Consider the following 6621-nt stretch of genomic DNA (forward strand, 5'->3'; position numbering starts at 1 on the left):
ACGCCTTCTCACTCCCTCATGCAGCAAAGTGTGCTTGAAGAAGGCCTCTTGAGAATGAAATCTTTTATCGCAAACCATGCACTTGTGCCGCATCTGACAAAAAAAAGCCAGTGCTATTGCACACTGTTCCAAAGCTAATGACTGTTATGTACCTGGAAACATTTTTCTGGAACACATTCATCTGTGCATATGCTCACTAATTCTAAAGAATATCTGAAATTCATGAACCAAATGGCTATATAACAAGAACAAAGCATTGCCTTTGCAACAAAAAAATAATCCTCAGTAAAAGAGCACCTTGTGCATTAATTTAAAATATAGCTAGCAACCAAACCAGAACTAGCCTGCCCATTGCCTGCCTGCAGATGGCACAGGATTTGAACTCTGCATAACAGTCCACATGCTCAATTTGCTTGAAATGTGGGTCATTCCTTGCCAATGCACCAATGTTTGCGCTCAACTCGCTTCGATTTCATTTAAAAAATTTGACATTTTTCTGAACCGTCATGCGTGCCTGTGTGTGTGTGTGTGTGTGTGTGTGTGTGTGTGTGTGTGTGTGTGTGTGTGTGTGTGTGTGTGTGTGTGTGTGTGTGTGTGTGTGTGTGTGCGTGTGTGTGTGTGTGTGTGTGTGTGTGTGTGTGTGTGTGTGCGCGCACGTGTGAGTGTGTGCGTGTGTGTGTGTTCTTGCTCTTTTTAAGCAATGTTATTGCATCAGGGCACATAAAGGGGTATGTTTTGGGGGCTCTGCTACATGCTAAAATAAACTGATGACTACGTGTTTTGAACATGTTTAGCAGATCTACCGAAATGAGTACTTGGGTTCTGGACACAACATTCAAATGTGTACTCATTAAATTTTTCTGCTCCTGGCGAGAACAGCGGCAGAGGCTGTCATCAAAACTTGAGTATATAGTGCGCCAAACACAAAACAAGTGAGGACTTGGAAATTCTTAAGTGGCAATAAATCAGTAACACAAAAGTGGCAACCCTTATCGATTAATTTAATTACTGGGACAGAACCAGAATAAACTATTTGGTTCAAATCTTCATTAGCTGTAAAAATTTATTCATTTATTTATTCCAGGTTCCCTCGGGGCCCATGCAGAGGCAGTGAGAGGGGAGTGAGCGGTTGCAAAGTGATACACACGAACAATGCTGAACAGGTTTTTCCAGTAATCATGAATGCGTGTATATTAAAATATTGCACCATAATATTATGCAGGATTAAGAGGCAAAAGAAATACACATTCCACCTTGCTATAAAAAAATATGCAATGTACAATGAAGATACCTGGGTGAGAAACAAAACAATACAAGCCACAGTATCACAAGGTTAAAGTTGTTTAAAAATAGTCGCAACAGCAGCAACCAACGACTATGCACTTGGCAAGAACAATGCATAAATGGTATCAAGTACAATAAAAATAACGCTTAAGTGTGAAAAATAGTCTCAGTGAATAAATTCAGTGCTATTGGCAGATATATATTTGCTTTCGTTTCAGTTTACTTGGAGACGAGTATGTGTATTCTCTTAATGCATGAATTAATTACTGAAATAATGAATTCACTTCAGCTATTTCATGCACTTAATGACATATATGTTCAATTCACTGAGATTCACTTGTCAATTGGTTTCACTTGTGGATGGATCCACGAAATTACGCGGACAAACAAAAATGCGCAGATGCAGTCGTATAGCTGCCTCATCTGTCGAAGACTGGATAGGGAGCGGATTACCTCCCAGGCGAAAAATAAAAACCATGATGACAGTATGTGTCTATCACCTGCCCATCACCTTATCAGTTCAATGCCCCGAATCGAAACCACGTGCGCTCGCGCCTCGCATGTACGGTAAAAAGCCTTGATATTCCGAGCTGGCCATGTTACCGATACGCCGATGCGAAGACCATTTTGGTGCACATTTTTTCTTTTATTTTCACTTCACGCCACAATACTATAGCTGGTTCGTTGGGCTTCTTATAGTTTTATTTTCGCCGCAGCCAATGCGTACAGTGAGTTTCCCGCGAAAACTGAAAGTGCCGTCTCGATATAATGACACCGCTGATGAGAGATGAATGTATCGCGTGTTGCATAAATCAGAGAAAATCGAAACAAAATTCTCTCGGCCTAACCGCACTTTTGTTCCGGCTCAGATTTCGCCCAGAGGTTGCATTTGGTGGTCAGTTTTGTTTTATACGATATTTAGATGGGGCACTTGCCTGAATCGGTCAGAATTATTTGGAAATCCTCATCATCTGTGGCGACGGCAAACCAAAACCGAAAGACTTCGCAGCAGTGGTACCCGTGGCGCCATCTCGCACCCACCGGAGAAACCTAGATATGCTAAGTTGGTGAGCAAATTATCTTCGCTTGGTGCTCTCTGCTGCGAAGCAGCGCAAGACATCATCGAAAATGCGGTCGTACAGCGATCAAGAGAAAGCCGTGCCCGTGATTTGGCTAAGCGAGTCCAACCCCTCCCCTCCGCCCACCCCGGTGGGGGGGCTCGTTTCTCCAGTGGGTGCGAGATGGCGCCACGGGTACCAGTGCTGCGAAGTCTTTCGGTTTTGGTTCCCCGTCGCCACAAACGATGGGGATTTCCAAATAATTATGATGGAATCAGGCAAGTACCGCATCTAAATGTAGTATAAAACAAAACTGACCACCGAATGCAACCTCTGTGCGAAATCTGAGCCCGAACAAACGTGCGGTTAGGCCGAGAGAATTTTTTTCAATTTTTTCTGATTTACGCAACAGTCGGTATACATACCTTGAAAACGAGCGGCACCTCCGTCGTGCGGCCAAGAGATGCTGCGTTGCTTGCTACACAGTTGCTGCACTTGTATTAGCAGTCCCCTACAGACTAAAGTCACAGAGTTCCAGTGACTTTACTACAGACAATGTGCTGTGCGCCCCCGACTACTTCGTATGAGCAGCCTCGTAATGTGGCACTCCACGCTGTGTACAGCGGCTCCAAGGGCGGTATTACTCCGCAAGACATTAATGTCCCGAAGAATATAAAACGCTATTTCCGTTTGCGAAGAGCCTGCATGTGTGTCACGCTTCTAATAAGCGTGTAATCGCTCTGCGTAGCGCCGAGCATAATAGCACGGAGATACCAAGGTCTTTGCACTTTAGTTGCGCATATCTGAATTGCGTAGCAGTTCCCGTTTCGAAACAAGAACTATACTTTGGCGATCGTGCCGGCGTGCGGGGCGAGATCCGTTCAGTTCTGAATTAAAGAGTTAACTGCGCGAAAGGGTTAGGACACAAGGGAGACACATTCACGACACTGTCGACAGTGTCGTGAATGTGTCTCCCTGGTGAAGCTGCGCTTCTAAGTGTACGTCTTGAATGTTTTTCCCTGGTGTCCTAACCCTTTCGCGCAGTTAACTCTTTAATTCAGAAATGAACCAACTATCCCGGCAAATCCTTTTGCAACACATCCGTCCAGCTTTTCCCGTAAATTTACAGAATTTTCCAACAGATATGACGCAAGGTGACGTTCCAATCATCGTCTTTTTGGTCCTCCGCTTTTCCCTTCCTTCCTTGAAGCCCAAGCCTCACGGCGCTTTCAGACAAGTAGGGGGAAATGTGTATTTGGCAAATAAGGCATCTCTTTCTCGGAATACATGTAACACGCTCCTGACCACTTTCCGGTGAAAATTCTACTCCGGCTCCTGCAAGGAATTGTCCCGGGAACATGCGGCAGCATCAAGGTTTGGAAACGACTAATTAACAGTATAGTTAGAACAAATCAGCAAGTTTTGGCTCCCGTGCCCTCTCCACCTCCGTTTCTCTTCCTTTGCAGGCAATACTAAGCTTTCTGCTTCGTTTGTAGAGAGGGGCGCGTAGTACGTCAGATGCATATGTACGCGTCATTAGATTGGCCGGCCATGTCTCATGCTTTTTCCAATAAAGCCAATTATACTAACTCAAGAACGAAGCGCTGAATGTGCCTCTAAGAAGGACCTGAATTGAGCTAGCAAATATGGTGTCGGGCTGTTGTCAGACATCGCGATTAATCCGCTTATTTCGTAGTTAATCCCCCCACACCTGCAAGACCTAGTGAAGACACGTAAGCCGGTGCATGGGTATTAAGCACGTATATGCGTCAAGACAATCGGCTGGAGCTATTGGCTGGAGGGCCTCCTTTGAGGATCATTCGCCGCATCGTTCTCGAGTTGTATCCGACGGCAGCTAGCGTATTTATGGCACCGCTTCCGTACGGTGCCCAGTGTGTTCGCGTTACAACCGTATAGCTTTGATTTACGCTTCGAATTTTTGTCGTCAAGTTTGAACCAACAAGCCCGTAGGAATATGCTGCTCACTTACACTTTTTAGCGTAAATACATGCATCCATAACATAAGCGAAAAAAAAAACATTTCGAACACTTAGAAATGATAAAATAGACGGCATGTGCAAGTTCAGCCATAGCCTCCTATGGTTCAGCATTCTTGTTTTATTTATTTATTTAATACCACTGATGTCAAACACCGGTGGAAAACAGGTGTGACCTTTTTGCCGTTCCGAACAACAGGCCGTCGGTTATATTACTGGCATTTTAACGCGACAGCGTTAAGGGCCTCATGTCGCAGAAAAGCCGGTGTCGTAGTCGGCGGTGTTGGCCGTGAGCGAAAAATCCCAGAAGCATTAATTAACAAATAAAACCGAGTGGGATATTGGTCGAGTTGGAGAATCGAGGCCTCCGGAGTGCGAGGTGAGTACGCTAACCACTCCGCAACGCCAGCTCGTTGGCTTGGAATGAACAGGGCGCGTCTAGTGAATACGGTGTTGTCGTGGAAGGGTGCTTTAGAGACATGTAGTGTGGTGTCCATTTAATTCGGGTGTACACCGAGACATCAGAGAGAGGCATTTCCTTTCCTTATTTCATTTTCCTTAAGGCCCTTACGGCGGGGTTCGGGTGTCCACCGAGATATGAGAGAGGCGTCGTTTGCTTTCCTTAAAACCAATTTTCATTTCATTTTCCGTTCCTTACGGCGTGTTTCGGGCGTCCATCGAGATATGAGAAATCGTCGTTTCCTTAAAACCACTTTTCCTTTCATTTTCCTTCTCTTACGGCGCGGTTCGGGTGTCCACCGAGATATTGTGACGAAGACAAAGCTGGCAGGCGTCGAAACCTTTCCTTCGGCCAAGGCGTTGCGCCAAACGGTCCATCCGTGGACACCTTGGCAACGCTGGAACACGCTGTCGCGTCCCACTCTTAAAGGCGAAGTTTAAGAGTCCTTCAAATTTTTTTCTGTGGCTGCCCCTGCGCAACGCTGATTTTTCACAGTAAGAGTTGGAGGGAGATGAAAGAAGAAATTCCCCGCAAGCAGACGTCCTCCACCGTCATCCCTAGCGGCGAAATTGATGTCCTTCAAAAAATTAACTCCGAACATTACCAGCTCTCCGCCCTGCAGCCTCTGCTATGTGCTGAAGCGTCGGTGCGGCTGCTTGTGCTTCTGAGGTATATTTGAGAATAGCTGCGCGCGTGCTGCAAGCACACATGAAGCAGGTGTTCCTAATTCTTGTCTCCCAAACAGACCCTGAACACCACTCCGAAAGTGCATTCGGCAGTGACGGAAGGCATGCTAGATTCAAGTTCACTCATAAAGCTATCTCTCTGAAAACAAAGCGCGCCTTCGCCACGTCGCGCTATCTGCTCTCCTGCAACGTAACCACTGCACTCCCATTGATCTACTTTAAACTGTCGAGTTTTTGTCAGAACTCCGCAGTAGAAAAGCTGTCACCACTTTTAAGCAAAAATATTTTTTTTCTTAGAAAGCAAACCACTCCTACTCTATTTATTCATAATGCTTTGGTCGGCAACGACCTTGCCTTCGTAATGGCGCCTGCACAGCGTATTGATGGTACCGACATCAGAAGGACAAGTAACATCGGGTTATAATTGCTGTTCACGATTCTTTACTGCAATGCGCGGCATCAACTTGGCTGATAAACTGCGGCGTTTCTCCTCTCCCTTTTAAGAGAAAAGAAAACGCCCGGAGATGGCAAGACGCTCACAAAGGTTTCGAGTGCCTTCCTATGCGCACCGGCATGAGCTTCATCCCTTTGTTCTCCTTTCTTTGCATTTGAATGCACCCAGAAAAGGAGATCGACGTCCATAAAAACACGCTTTCCCCATTCAGAAGTGTTGCTTTTCTACAGAAAATTTAAATACCAGCTTTTTTTTCAACATTTCCGAACTTGAGAAACTCGTCCAAACAGCAGTTTGTAGATGAGGCTTGATGAAAGCTCAGCAGTCCCGCCCGCTTGAAACAGTATAAATGACATTGTAGGTAGCAGCCAACTGATGGGTTATTTTTTTTGCCCGGGGCATGCTCGATATTCATGCATATTCTCTAGGTGAAGATGGCGAGGTGTCCCTCACTTCCTTGAAGGCAGAAGTGTGGAGGGACGGCCTCGAATCAGAGGTAAAAGTCCACTCACGTTATAGCGTGGATGACAAGGTAACGAGGAAGGTGCGTTAGGTGGCACCAAAAAAATCAAGGTGATCACGCAATCTATCCAGCATACTGTGTAAAATCACTGCTTGACCAGCCCACAAATGGCTTCTGGGCAATGAAGATGGCCGGCTGCACGACAGAAAAGGACACAGG

General features: G+C 45.7%; 1 protein-coding gene across 3 annotated transcripts in view; it reads right to left on the reverse strand.

Annotated features, from left to right (window-relative positions):
* The window catches only part of LOC149353812 (uncharacterized), a 44330-nt gene extending 41389 nt beyond the window's left edge, over nucleotides 1-2941 (reverse strand). For all 3 annotated transcript variants that reach the window (XR_016291043.1, XM_089582838.1, XM_089582840.1), the window contains exon 1: nucleotides 2768-2941. The gene's annotated coding sequence lies outside the window, so the exon portion shown is untranslated. The remainder of the gene's footprint in view (nucleotides 1-2767) is intronic.
* Between the last annotated feature and the right edge of the window lie 3680 nt (nucleotides 2942-6621).

Source organism: Amblyomma mixtum, chromosome 3 (genome assembly GCF_055824585.1).
Source record: "Amblyomma mixtum isolate Tamu chromosome 3, ASM5582458v1, whole genome shotgun sequence".
NCBI classification, from domain to species: Eukaryota; Metazoa; Arthropoda; class Arachnida; order Ixodida; family Ixodidae; genus Amblyomma; species Amblyomma mixtum.